The following is a 15,484-nucleotide window of genomic DNA, read 5'->3' on the forward strand; positions in this document are numbered from 1 at the left end:
GAGATGCCTGCACCAAAAAACCCACTCTCTTCAGAGCCTCTGCAAATGTATAAAGCCCTGCACACACTTGTGAGAAAGGGCTTAGGGGGAGCATTCACCCCTGCCACCACATACAGAGACGGGTCACGTTGTATGTAGAAAAAGCCAGAAAACGTGGTGATCAATATCCCTGAGTGTCACATTCGATTTCTGCACATGCGTGTTGTGTGGTCCTTGTTCACAAGTAAAAGATGCTGCACACATCAGCGAGACATGCGCTGTCCACTACCTGCTCCACTGAGGCAGCATGCAGCATAGGAGTCCGACCGCCGTAAGTATTCAAAAAATGAAGGAAGTGACCCAGCGATGTAGCGCACGCAGTGGGTGATTGGTAACCTTGCCACTCCTGCCCTCATAGAACTGCAACATGTAGAAAGCATGACATTCACAGCAAATAGAGGTATGAACTACCTATAATTACGGCATAACAAGCATATAGAAAAGAAACATTCTATGTGATAGAGATATGAGATATCTATAATTACGGCAGTACAAGCCTACATAAAAAACTGCACTTATCTGGCTGCGAAGCAGCAAAGAAAGAGGACACAAAATGGTGACGTCTACAGTTATATGGGTAGCACATATATAATTGGAGCATGTGACATGGGAGGTACAGGGAAACATGGGTTATGTAGTTTGTGTTTTACTTTATTGTGAATGGCTGCTGAAATTAGTAGTAAAGAAATGAGAAGCATAATCAGAGCCTCCGGTCATGACATAGAATTTGTGGCATGTAAAAACAAAATTACATAGAAATAGAAGAGGGATGGAAACACTCCTTCCATGACAAAATGGCTTTGGCCCAAAATATTCTTTTAGGACAATAGATGGTACTGTGGTAGCTCTTAGTGGGTATGAGTGCTTTTCAACAAATGTTCAAACCCCAGCTGGGAATTTTTTTTTTTTAATATTATTTTCCATTTTTTTCTATTTTACCCAAATGAAAGATGTCCCATGTAAATCACCCATATCAGTGTCTCTGAGATCTGTGGCCTTTTTAGTCAAGCCAGTGCATGTCAGACATTTGTGACATGCTGTGGCATGTAGAAGGAGGGCAAGGTTTGCTTTGAAAGAAATCTCTTAATTTGTGGAATGAGGCTTTGGGAATGGTTGTGTAAGAAAAATAAATGCATGGGCCAAGTGCCAGAGTGAGAGAAAGGAAGGGGTCTTTGTTTATAAATAACGAAAATCAAGTGTAGATTTGTGGCATGTAAAAGCAACAGGACCTGAAAATGCAATAAGGACAGCACCCTTTTTCCATGACACGAAAGCTTTGGGCATAGCAAATGCATGTAGAATAGATGGTACAGTGGTAGCTAACAGGGGCTATGAGTGCTTTTTGACAAGGGTCCAAACCACAGCTGGGGAAATTCAATTTTTCTTTTTACAACCAGATTTTATTGAGATTTTAAGACATCATTGACATACATAAACATTATTCATATCATATCCAGTATACTTTACGCAAGATTATTACTCTCTGGTGTATTTAATTTAACACCCCTATTAACATAAAAGTCTCCCCTTGAGTTGCGCTGAAGTGGTCATAATGTAATTCCTAGGTATTGTTGGGTTCTCATGAGTTAGTCTTTTAGTTTCATTGTGATGTGGTGCCTATTGTCCCTGTTCCGGGTGCTCACCTCTCTCTCTTTCCCATTCTGGCGTCGCCAGCTGACAGGAGCCCTTCCCACTATTATCTTGTCTATATGCCGTCAGTTCAATCACTAGGTTTTCCCATGCCCTAGCCTTATCAATTTTACCTATTCCTCGACTGGCCTCCCTGAGCAGTAGTCTACCTTCTGCTCCCACCCACTTTTCGTGTTCTTTTTCCCAGGAAGCAATCCACCCCCAATGCCTTCTTATTCCTGGCTATCTCTCTTTTGGCCAGAACAGAAGGCCAGGTCTTCAAACTTCCCATTCGCCTTGTTTTTGGCAGTATGTGGGAACCATCCCAGCAGGAAGTGGTCGGGAGCTTGTGGGAGCTCTTTGACAATGAGATCACCCACCACTTGCTGTACCTCCTCCCAAAAGGATTGTAGTGTGGGGCAGCACCATAACATGTGAATTATATGTGCCTCCCTCTCTCCACATCTTGGGCATGAAGCTGTCTCCGTCCCAAAATATCTCCTAATGCGGGATGGGGTGAGGTACTGAGGTTCCGTGACAATTGTAAGTGGTGTTTTCGACTCACACGAATATGGTCGAGTCTGGTATCTATGAACCGCAAATGACGAGTTTAGTAAGTGTGCGCAGTTTCGCTGTGCTAACTTAAACCGTTCGTTTGTTATGTGGGTTTTTCATCTGTACCCACGGGTTCCATCTTAGATACAGCATCCATTTTGTTCCTTGCCCTCAGGTAGCCAGCGAACGGACGTTGTCCGCTTCGCGACCCTGGGATTCCCAAGAGATCTGCGGAAGACACATGTCCTTTGAAAGTGTCTTTATGACGAGGGGGATGATACTGTAAGGCAGATGGCCCCGCTCGAGGCTCATCTCGCCGTGCCGGTTTATTGTCTCAGCCGTGCATCTCATTAGGCACGTCCCTTTGATGCCTGTAGCTCGTGTTTCCCGATACCTCCCCTTTTTACACCCTTTCCAATCTCCCCACTGTCTCCATCTTCCTCCACACCTGTTCTCGTTCCTTCTTCGATCTGTTTTACTACTGATTGGAATGTACTAATGATGGGAAGATGGGTTTCTACAGTTGGGAACCGCCAAATGTTTTCCGCACTTATGTTCCGGACCTTGAAGGTATCAAAGTGACCAAAGCGACCCCTCTCAGGGATAATTGTGGGAACCAAGTCGTAAACCTTTGTGTACCATGTAAACCTATGGGAGAATCGTGTATAAAAGGAGCGATCCACAGATCCAATTTGAAGCAGTCTCCCCGAACTACACTCGTTGTACTTCCTGTGACTTCGGTGTTTCCCTGCAGTAAATAAACCTTGAATCTTTGACGCCGAAGGAAGTGTCCCGTGTCTCTGTCATTCGTACGCCGGAGCAGGTTACCCACGAAGGTTTCAGGTGTTGTCCCCTGGCACCGCTGGGTCTTAAATAACCCAGTCCTTCAGTTGGCGCCCAACATGGGGCTGCATCAGTGGTACCGGTCCAAGCCCGACGATCGTGAGGAACTTTGTGTGAAATCTCCGAGGGAAGGTGCACTCCGCTTCATCGATCCTGTTGTCGAAACAAGTGGCCCGAAGACTTTTCCCGCGAAGATTCCCGCCTCCTGACGGCTGCGACGGACTGCTGCCCTGACTGTAGACCTGTTTTGGCGCCTGGCGTAGACCTTGGTATAGCGAGACGATTGACGGGCCTTCCTGGTGACGCCATCGATCTTTGAGTTAAGTATTTGTGGGTCGCTCCCAGAGTTCTTGGTTGTGGTTGCTTAGTTGTTGCATGGTTCCATTGCATTTGTGGTTCTTGGTACTTTGTTGTGATATTTGACGTCTGCAGTCGCCAAAAACCGAGGGTTTTTGCTCTTTGCAGGGACTTGGTAAATCCCGTAACCCTTGACGTTTGTGAAACTCGGCTAGTGTGCAAGATGCCTGGTCGCAGTACTTTGTTTAGTTGTTTCAGACGTTGTGGTACGGATTCCCGACTGGAGGACTCGTGTCCGATACCTCCGGTTGGAACTCCCACTTATGAGCTCTACAGCAAACACGGGCTAGGTCCGATTACTTTTAATGATTACTGGATCCGTTATACTAGGAAAGATGGTGCCCTTAGTTGGCCACCTCATGGTAGTTTTGAGACAACGATCTTAGATAATCTTGAGACTAAATTGTTTGAGAGAAAGTCAAGGCCGGCCATGTTTGATGCCTTTCGGTTGTGGCGTAAAGAAGCCCGACAGAAAGAGATCAGACAGACTAAACGTAATCAGAGAGATGGTGTTGCCACCATTGTAAAGAAAGCAGAGCAGTTTCAGCGTGATAAGGAGGTTAAGGAAAAGGAAGTGTTTGATAGGCTACAGCGTATGTCCATAGATAAGTGCTATCCTGTTTTGCCTACGGAGTCGGATAAGAAGGAAGAGTCAGTTGAGGATCCCCTAATGTCTTATCTTATGAAGTCACCACCTCCGTACGTGCAGGGTACCGCAGCTCCTGTGGTCCCCCCTGTACCTGTTCCTCAGCCTGTTCCTCAACCTGCACCCGTTCTTCCGACTGTTCCCGCTCCTTTGCCTATTGCTATTCCTACTGCTCCTCTGCTTCCACATACTCCTGCTCCCGCTACTGCTCCTGTTTTACTTACTCCTGTTGCTTCTTCTGTTTCTACCCCTTCTCTTGTCCTTTATGCTATACTTCTCCGTCTACTAGAAGTCGTACTCCTCCGGTTGCGGCTAGTTTTTTCCATTCTCTTGGTCCTGTTCTTGGGTCCGCTGGTTCGGAAGGTCCTCAAAGACGTAGTCAGCTTCCCGGTAACAGGGAACGTGCTTCGCTATATAATATGGCGATGGGTTGGATGACGCACCCTCTTAGAAATCCTCCACGTGTTGTACTTGATACGTTCTGCCAATTCAATGTACCGACACAAAGATACGTGTTCGAAGAAATGTGCAAAGTTCTGCGTGATCAGATATCGGCCGATGCACCTGACGAGGTGTTGACCGCTTTGTCTGATCTACAGCTTCAGTTCTCGAATGGACTGATAGTGGATACTAATGTTCGACGTGCTGTTGAACGGTTGTTATCTTTCCGTCCCGCTCCTATACCTCAAGCTTTGTTTGTTGAGGACGTTGAGAGGCAGTTAGATGCGTCCGGTCAGTTTCCTATGCGAGAAGTTCCACCAGTGTGGATGCCAGGTAATCCTGCAGCTCAACCTCCGATCTTGCCGTTCTTTCAGAGAGTATGGATACATCTCCCATGGAAACGATCAGAAGTGTTACAGGTGAAGCAATCTTTGCCTGACCCTCGCAAAAATCCTGCAGGGTATTATAAAGAATTGTCGCAGCTTGTAGACGCTACGATAATGAATCTTGCCGATATCGACATGTTGTTCGGCAATATCGTACCTCAACCGGTATGGGCTAAGATTCGTCAGGAAAATCACGCAAATGAATTAGGTGGTGATTGGGCTGCCATTGTAGCGGCGGATGGGTTGCAAACTGGTGGTGCTAAACCCGAGCAGCTGATTGCTGCTCTCCCTCAGAGAATAATTACCTTAATGAAAACCCTTATGCCAGCTATGAGGGTGAACTGGGACAAATTGTCAGCTTGTAAACAGAAAAAGGACGAGAGTGTCTCTGATTTCTTTACAAGATTTGAGGAGGCATTCATCGATCATAGCGGTCAGGATATGGGCACTGAGGGTGGTCAACGGTTGTTTGTGGACAAATTTGTCTCTAACTTATTGCCCGATTTGAGCAATAAATTGAAAAATTCTGAAAGTGCGTGGGCCGTTTCTACCTCGGCTCAAATATTGGCTACGGCACAGTATTATGAGAACAGAGAAAAAGAGGAGAACGACCGCGCTGATAAGAAGACGAAAGAACTTAAAACTAAAGTGTTGTTACAGCAGGCGTATCCTCCGCGCTCGAATCAGAATGCTTCGCAGCAAAATAGACCGCAGTTGCAATCAAATAGGTTACAACCTCGATATGACTCCTCTTCCCAAAGATCTTCGTTAGGGTACAATCAGTGTGCCTATTGTAGACAGGAGGGTCATTTAAAATTCAATTGTCCCGTTCTAAACGATCGTAACAGCGGTAACTCATCTAGAGGAGGTCGTGGTGGGTCGCAGCAGACATCACGCGGTAGAGGTCGTGGTGTTCAAAATGATCGTTCAGACAACTCATCAAATTCCAATAATTGTTTCGATCAACGTGGATCGTCGCAAGGACGATCAGCGCAGTACAATGTGGACGATTATTACGTCGATCAGGAAATTGACGACAGTAATTACTAGGACAGCCATAGACAAGGAGAGGGAGTGGTATCAGTTCCGGTTGATCAGAGAGGGCCTTACGTCGCAGTTGCTACATCGGGCGTCGTTGAGCCTTTTCTGTTGGACACTGGTGCAGCGAAAAGTTCCATAATGCATTCAAAACTCCCTGGCGCACCTTTGTCTGGCTTAACAAATGTTTCCGTTGGATTCTCTGGCGCCCCTGTTAGCAATCCAGTTTCATGCCCTTTGCCCCTTACAATTGGGCCTCGTGAGCTTCAAGCTCCGTTGATTTTAACGACTGGTTGTGGTGAAAATCTTTTGGGCCTGGATTTGCTAAAACGTTTGTATGCAACTCTGTATTGTTCTCCTGCGGGTGTAAAGCTTACGTTAGGAGAGAGGGTTGTCTCTCCTATGTACTTGTCTCTCGATAAGCTTCCGCCGGAATTGAGTTCTCTTCCTGCATCTTTGTGGGCAACAGGTCCCAACGACGTGGGCCTGCTTGACATCTCCCCTTATGTTGTTCAGCTGAAATCTAATGTACGGTTGCCACGTATTCCCCAGTATCGTATCTCTCTTGATGGTGAACGAGCACTGTTAGCGATCATCTATGATTTGATCGAGAAAGACGTTATTGAAGAGACGCGGGGAAACGTGTGCAACAGTCCTGTACTGCCTATTTTAAAACGTACTGATCCCTCGAAACCACCTGTTTATCGTTTTGTTATCGATTTACGGGAGGTAAATAAAATTGTGATTCCTCAGTTTCCTGTTGTGCCTGACATCACGGCGCTACTGACTCTGATTCCAGCTTCTGCATCGTGGTTTTCGGTGATCGATTTGAAGAATGCATTTTTCAGCATTCCAATTGCAGAAGGGAGCAGAGACCTTTTCGGTTTCTCTCTTGGTGGACGCAGCTTCCGGTTTAAACGCGCTCCTCAGGGCTACTGTGAGAGTCCATCGATTTACAGTCAAGCCTTGAAGGGTCAACTGGATGCGTTTTCGTTGCCGGCTGGTGCGGCCTTAATCCAATATGTCGATGACTTGTTGGTGGCTGCAGATACTCAGGACATTTGCAAAATTGCTACGGTGTCGTTGCTGCAACATCTCTGTGACTTACATCACAAGGTGTCACCTTCTAAACTCCAATATTGTTGTCAAGAAGTAACCTATCTAGGTCACTTATTGTCAAAGGAGGGAAGACGGTTGACCCCAGAGAGAATCGCAGCGATTGCGCGAATGGCTGTGCCAACAACCCAGAGAGATGTGCGTGCCTTTCTAGGTATCACGTCGTATTGCAGGCAATGGATTCCAAATTTTTCATTGCTAGAGAAACCATTGGTGGCTCTTACGTGCAAAGATGTTTCAACTCCTTTACCATGGACGGAAGAATGTCAGAAAAGTTTTTCTGAATTACGTGACTCATTGTGTTCGGCTCCTGTGTTAGGTACTCCTGACTATAGCAAGCCGTTTACACTATATGTTCACGAGAGGGAAGGTTGTGCTTTGAGTTTCTTAACGCAACCTTTTGGTGGTAAGCAACGTCCATGTGCATATTTTTCCTCGACCTTGGACCCGGTAGCTAGAGCATTGCCGAGTTGTTTGAGAGCAACAGCGGCAGCTGCGGTGTCCATCCGACAATCAGCAGGATTGGGCATGGATAATATGCTTACGGTGATGGTTCCGCATGCAGTCGACACTCTTTTGAATCGTACGAAGACTCAGCACTTGACGAGTGCGAGGTTGTCTGGGTACGAGTTGACGCTGTTGGCAAGTCATATTCAGATAAAACGTTGTAATGTCCTGAACCCGGCAACTTTGTTACCCATTAGCACAGAGTCAGATGAAATAGCAGCCCATGACTGCTATCTGAGAACTGAAGAGGAAACAAAAGGTCGAGTGGACCTTAAAAACACTCCTTTGGAAAATCCAGACGGAACTTTGTATGTGGATGGTTCATGTTTTAAATTGCCGAATGGTGATGTGACTACTGCGTATGCTGTTGTGACTTTGAATACTGTTGTGGAAACTGCGAGATTGAATCAGAACTCTGCCCAGGCTGCAGAGCTGATCGCTCTAACTAGAGCGTGTGTGTTAGCGAAAGGGAAACGTGTGAATGTGTTTACCGACAGTCAATATGCGTTTGGTGTCGCCCATAACTTTGGACGGTTGTGGAGAGAGAGAGGTTTTATGACATCGCATGGTACGAAGATTCAGCATGGACAGCTTGTGAATGATCTTTTGGATGCACTTACGTTGCCTAAGCAGGTAGCGATTGTTAAATGTAGTGCGCATCGTAAGGTGATGGATGATGTTGGTCGTGGTAATGCCTTTGCAGATGAGATTGCTAAGGAGACTGCACGGAATCTTAGCACTAGAATGTATGTGATGAGTTCGGTTAGGTGGCCTACAGAATCGAGTATGTGTGAGGACACTATCGAGAGTGTGAAAGCAATTCAGAATGAGGCCACCGAGACTGAAAAGACGAAGTGGAAAGAAAGTACGGGAAAGTTGGATGTGAATGGTTGTTGGGTTGATTTGTCAGAACATAAGAGATGGATGTTACCGGATGCGTATGTGCTAGCTGTTGTGACAATGGCACATGGGTTAGCACATATTAGCGTGAAGGGTATTTGTAAGTTGTTGTCCCCTGTGTGGAAGAATGATGGTATCACGAAATGTGCTGAACGATTGGTTAAGAATTGTATGGTATGTATGTTGTACAATCCTGGTAAGGGAACCCCAACTCCTCCTGGTAGTTTTGCTCCCCCTTCATGTCCCTTTGAGGTGATCCAATTAGACTTCATCCATGTGGAGCGATGCAATAACCTGAAATACGTTTTAGTTGTGGTTTGCGCGTTCTCCCGATGGATTGAAGCCTATCCCCTCAAAGACAACACTGCTTTGTCGACTGCGAAAATCCTACTGAAGGAATACTTTCCTCGGTATGGAATGCCTCGGATTGTATGGTCGGATAACGGAAGTGAGTTTGTGGGGAGTGTGATGAAGAGTGTGTGTAAGGGCCTTGGAATTAATCAAAAATTCCATAGCGCCAATCATCCCCAGTCAGCTGGTTTGGTTGAAGGGTATAATGGCACCCTTAAACTGAAGCTAGCGAAGATTCAGGCTACGACTGGTCTTTCGTGGCCTGATGCTTTACCCTTAGCTTTGTTGTCAACTAGGGCAACCATACACTCCCGAGTAGGGCTTAGCCCCTATGAAATAGTGTTCGGTCGTCCTGCGAATGTGTGGGGGGTCCCTAGACCGGGTGTGTTCTCCAGTCTCGAATACCCAATGTTGATTGACTATCTTCATGATCTGACTGCTAAACTGAGGTTAATTCACCAACAGGTTTACGAAGCATTGCCGACGCAGACGGAGGGTCCAAGCCACCAGCTCCAGCCCGGAGACTGGGTGGTGACAAGAAATTTTGCCCGCAAGAAGAACTTGGAACCCCGATTTACTGGACCCTACCAGGTCCTCCTTGCCACGAGAACTGCCGTCCGTTGAGAGGGTCGAAAAAATTGGGTGCATGCCACCCATACGAAGAAAGTTCCTATTCCTTTACCGGCAGACTCGTGGGTGAGGAGGGGCATTGCTTCAGCTGAATCCGAAGAATTGCCGGCGTTTGTACCTTTTAGCGACGCACAACCTGTCGGAGAATCCTCAGTGCAGCAGAAAGACACTGTTGAACATTTGTCATCAAAAGACTCGAGACCAGAACATTCGGCTGATCAACAGGACTTTGTTCCCTCATCGGATCCCTTGTTTGATGAACATACACGTCCTGGGAAAACTCGATACTTTTTGCGTTTCAGTACTAAGGACAAATAAAAAATCCCGTTCTGCCCCTTTATAATTGCATTATCCCGTTTTCCACGATCAGTCCGAACACCTGTATCATTGTAATTATTTTTGTATATATATTGAGTTTCGTTCCATATGTGTTTTTCCTTCCACAGCTAAGAGACCTTTTTACGTATACATTGTGAATAAAGGCCGTAGGGCCGCGCGTGTACTTCCTTCTGGTTAGCAGGTCTTGACGCTAGGTTAAAGACCGTCGGTTCCTGGGAACTCCTAGGGATTGACTACTGCTACACAGAACGAAGTGCGTCAAGAAACGTTGCGGACGGTCATAGGGGATGGCGTTTTTAAAGCTGATGGACTTGGAAGAAGCTCAGGCGCAAAGGTTCAAGTTACAACAACTTACTCGTACCAAATGTTTTATGTTTCAAATATTCGTACTGCTTCTGATTGTTTCTGCACTATTGGCGGGTGGGGTGTATTACCTGATGTCGTACTTCTTACCTTCTGCCATACCTACTCCTACTTCTGACCCTACACTTACCTCCACTGCATCTCCTCATTCTTTTCATATCTTACCCGAACATGAGCAGGCTAGACGTGCAGAATTCCGCAATAATTCCTTTATTCAGCTCCTTCACCAGCACCAGTTAGTGGTAAATACTACTAATTGTTGGGTGTGTGGATTAATGCCACATACCACGGATAAGGGAATTCCATATTTGGTCTTACCATATAGTTCCCAGGGTTCAGCTCGATCATTCCAAACAATGTTTCGAAGCGCACTAGATTCTTACCCCATTCGAGAGCCACGTTCTCCCTACTTTGGCCTTGGCTCGTACTATAAGCCTTTGTCCATAGCGATAGAAGATTTAGATAGAGATATCTATGAGCCGTCGCTCATCCCAGAGGAAGAGGTACAAGCCTATAGGGTCTTGAGTAAGGTTGAGTATAGTGCGCTCACGAGTGATAAACAGCTTAAAAGCTCGCCTCCGATATGGGTCGTACCCCACATTGGTAATTTTTGTTTAATGGGTCGCGGCCGAAGATCAAAAGCCCGACTTGGAGAGAGTGCTTGCACTGAAAATTACATTCTGCCGATGGTCTCGTCCCCTGTGTTTCTGGCTGCCAAGGGTACGTACTTTGTCTGCCATGATCGTGCGTATGCATGGTTGCCCTCCGACTTTGTGGGCTCATGTTTTATCGCAAATCTGTTGCCTCCGACGTTCACTGTAGACGCAGACTATCACAAAACTAGAGTTGTGAGAGGCGTAATTAGCGAAGAGGACACCGCCGGTCAAGAGGCAGGAGACTTTTTCAAGGGTTTCCTCCCGTTTTGGGGGCCTATGGTTAATAGTAGGAACCTGAGACAGTTGACTCGAGTGGTAGAATCGCCAGCTAATATTACTGCCAGTGCCCTTGGTAATATCACCACAGAACTTCAGGCGGATAGACTTATGACGTTACAAAACCGTATGGTTTTAGACGTGATCTTAGCAGATCGAGGTGGGGTATGTAAGGTGATCCATTCGAGTTGCTGTATTTTCATTCCGGATAACGCTCCGACTGTCTATCAAGCCATCTCAAAGTTGCATAAAATCTCTGAATCCATACACGTGGATGTAGGGGATTGGACGCTACTTGGGTGGTTTTGGGGCCTGATGTCGACTTGGGGTTGGAAGATTCTGATGATTATCCGAGTTGTTGTGGCGTTCCTGTTCACGTGTTGCCTTTGTGTGCAGTGTGGTCCTGCCTTATGTGGCCTCTGTGCTACAACGTGTATAAGACAGCCACCTGTTACCAAAGGAGCTCGGTTGGACAGAGCTATGTTACAGCAACATCTAGATGGTCTGATGAATATCGAGTATGATTCCGACTAGTGCTTGCCTACATGAGGGCAAAAGGAGCGTCTGAGGTTCCGTGACAATTGTAAGTGGTGTTTTCGACTCGCACGAATATGGTCGAGTCTGGTATCTATGAACCGCAAATGACGAGTTTAGTAAGTGTGCGCAGTTTCGCTGTGCTAACTTAAACCGTTCGTTTGTTACGTGGGTTTTTCATCTGTACCCACGGGTTCCATCTTAGATACGGCATCCATTTTGTTCCTTGCCCTCAGGTAGCCAGCGAACGGACGTTGTCCGCTTCGCGACCCTGGGATTCCCAAGAGATCTGCGGAAGACACATGTCCTTTGAAAGTGTCTTTATGACGAGGGGGATGATACTGTAAGGCAGATGGCCCCGCTCGAGGCTCATCTCGCCGTGCCGGTTTATTGTCTCAGCCGTGCATCTCATTAGGCACGTCCCTTTGATGCCTGTAGCTCGTGTTTCCCGATACCTCCCCTTTTTACACCCTTTCCAATCTCCCCACTGTCTCCATCTTCCTCCACACCTGTTCTCGTTCCTTCTTCGATCTGTTTTACTACTGATTGGAATGTACTAATGATGGGAAGATGGGTTTCTACAGTTGGGAACCGCCAAATGTTTTCCGCACTTATGTTCCGGACCTTGAAGGTATCAAAGTGACCAAAGCGACCCCTCTCAGGGATAATTGTGGGAACCAAGTCGTAAACCTTTGTGTACCATGTAAACCTATGGGAGAATCGTGTATAAAAGGAGCGATCCACAGATCCAATTTGAAGCAGTCTCCCCGAACTACACTCGTTGTACTTCCTGTGACTTCTGTGTTTCCCTGCAGTAAATAAACCTTGAATCTTTGACGCCGAAGGAAGTGTCCCGTGTCTCTGTCATTCGTACGCCGGAGCAGGTTACCCACGAAGGTTTCAGGTGTTGTCCCCTGGCACCGCTGGGTCTTAAATAACCCAGTCCTTTAGTACACATATGCAGCATGTAAAAATTGATTAATTTAAATCGTGCGGGGTGCGCTCTAGGATCTTGTCACACACCACCTCTGGGATCTGCTTCCCCTGGTCTTCTTCCCACTGTAAACGCAAGCACTCTAACAACCTTTGCATGTCTTGCCTGATTACCTTGTAGATGCAGGAGACTGTCTTGATCCTCCCCGCTGATAGCACAAAATATCTACATCAGGCTACTGCTCGGGGCTCCATGCCTCCCACTCCCCAGTGTTTTCTAATTCTTCTGGTAAGGGCACCATGCTTTTGGAACTGGCCTCCCGGTAAGTCATATGCTGCTTGTAATACTTAGAATGGGAGCAGTGTAGAATATTGGTATATGTCCCCTTTCACTTTCAGGCCTGCCCCTTTCCAGTCCTCCAACCCCGTCCAGTGCTCTCCCTGTGGCAGACAGCTTAGTCCTGTGATAAGTAGGTCCGGGGAGTAGGGAATCCTGGCGTCTACCCGACTCAGGTATCTAGCCCAGCAGCGCACCACCACCCCGGTTTCCATTGTGTTTTCTTATGCGTTCTGTCACACCCGTAACAGGATCATCGCTAGGGCTGTGGCATCCGGTACAGCCGGGTACAGTTTCCTCTCTGGAGTACGTTCCGCCAACAGCCATTGGATCAGCCAGCACAACTGGTCACCTATATAATATCAGTCAGGGACGGCTAGGCCTCCCTCCATTCTAGGATGATTGATTCCTGTCCAGGGAAAACATGGCTTAGCAGTTCGAGCTGGACTGTTCCCATGAGGCACAGGGTCAAGACTGATTTGCATATGGCCATGTCTGAACTGGGGTGGTGTGATGAGCAAAATAATGATGGATTAAACACAGATCTGTGACTGGGGGTGAATGTTTTGCCATTGTGCGAAATTCTGTCCATCAATTGTTGTTTTTACATTTGTTCCTCCACTGTGGAGCGCTGCAAGGAGGTCAACGGTACTCTTCTGCGTTCCGCTCCCCAGATAAATGACGTGATCAGTGAGTCAAGGTCTTTGAATATTGCCCTTGGGATCCACCCTGGGAGATCCCTGAAGTAATACAATAGTCACAGGAGTGCTACCATCTTTAATATTGCTACCTGTCCAGTTACAGATAACAGCAGCTTTCCCCAGAATTCCATCACAGACTTCACTGATCTTATCACTCTACCCACGTTACCCTCTAGTAACTCTGCTGAGCTGTGATATATTTTGACTCCAAGGTACCTCAGGCAGCTGGGCTCCCATTTCAATTTCTCTAGTCAGGGGCGTAGCTAGAGCTTGTGGCGCCCGGGGCTACCCCTCAGATTGCCGCCCCTTGGGGGGGGGGGGGGGGGGGAGTGCTGGGGAAAAATGACGGTGAGAACTTGAAAGATGTCCGAGAGACACGTAGTATTGCTGCTAATAGTTACCTCGATCATGCAAGTTACATGCACATACATGTATGGCAAACATAGCGAACGAAGTTGGATCTACAAGCATTTCATGAATTCTCTGGACTCTCATCAGCTGTTTTTGAGTTTGAAAATATATTGGCAGCCAAAGCTGGAATCTGGTCAGTTTTGCTTTTACCGAAAATCTCACACTACTCTGTTGCACCCCAATTTTAACATGTGTCTTTTCAGTTATTGTCAGTGTGTTGCAACTATTACGCTTCTGATTACTTTAATTAAACGTGTATAAGTGTTTAATCCCTATTGCACAGCGCAACTGAAATTCTTACATTGTTAATTTTATTTAATCGGCAACTCCCAATTTTAGTTTGTATAGATTGTTAATGTATTAATAGGAAAGTTTACAGGAAACGTCACATTTTGGAGTAAACTATTAAATGCGACAAAACGATCTGCTTTTGCCTTTAATTTATAATATGTGGCAATCATCTGAAATCTAATTGATAATAAATCATGTCAGATTCTAGTTTGTCTATATCCGTGTTTGGAAAAAGTTCAAGCATGTAATAGTTCTTCAGATGACCCAAATTACCTGATGGCACTTGAACATATCCTTTAAGAAAGTGCACACCTTTGTCTTGCTGGATAAACTTGGCGTGTCATACAATGAAGGTTGACAATGTAAGTGCCGTTCAGTGCTGCTTACGTCACTTATTGTGACTCAGCAGGGTTCTTAATGCTGATCTTTTGTTCTGTCTAACCCCTTAACCTGCCGGCCATCCAAATCCCTTTGGGGAACCCCCTTCTATTCCTCTGCTTACGTTATCGTCCTGAAAAGAATGAAGTTACTGCATAAGCCTGTCGATCTTTCAGCCTATACTTGTTTACTTCAAACATATCTAAAGAAAGGTGTTCTTTTTCTCACTTTCTCGCTCGTGGGTTTGAAATCACCAAGATACCTGGAAAGGTGTTGGTGTCATGGTGTGCTGCAAAGTTTTTACACAAAAAAGGAAAGCCGTGTTTCTGTGCTTACCCGTGCCCTTGTTCAAAACTCTCAAGGTTTGGTGGGGCACAGTATCATAAAAACATATTGATTCAACTGTCATGATTAATACGGCCCAGATAATCTATTCGACTAACTTTTTACAGGAGCATGCTTAATTTGAGGCGGCGGATACAGGCGTGGCCCACCTGCACTCATTTTTGGGGAGCAACACTTTCTTTTCCACAGCATGCCGTGATCCATAGCAAGAGACAGAAAAACACAGAGGGGGAAAAAAGAAAGGAGGAAATGAAAGACGGAAATAAGTGCATAGGGAGGCAGTAGGGATGAAAATAGAGTCACTTGAAAAGGAAGGGCGTGTCTGTCAGTGGATTATAGAGGCGTGCGTTAGTTTCAAGAAAACGCAGCCTTGGTATGCAGCGCCTCTGCTGTCGATAGTGCCGGCCACGGGCTTCTGAGCAAACCTTTGGGCCCCGCAACTAATTCTTTAACAAATTAAGCAGCCAGTGACATTTTCAGGA

This window comes from Lissotriton vulgaris, chromosome 2_2 (assembly GCF_964263255.1).
Source record: "Lissotriton vulgaris chromosome 2_2, aLisVul1.2, whole genome shotgun sequence".
NCBI classification, from domain to species: Eukaryota; Metazoa; Chordata; class Amphibia; order Caudata; family Salamandridae; genus Lissotriton; species Lissotriton vulgaris.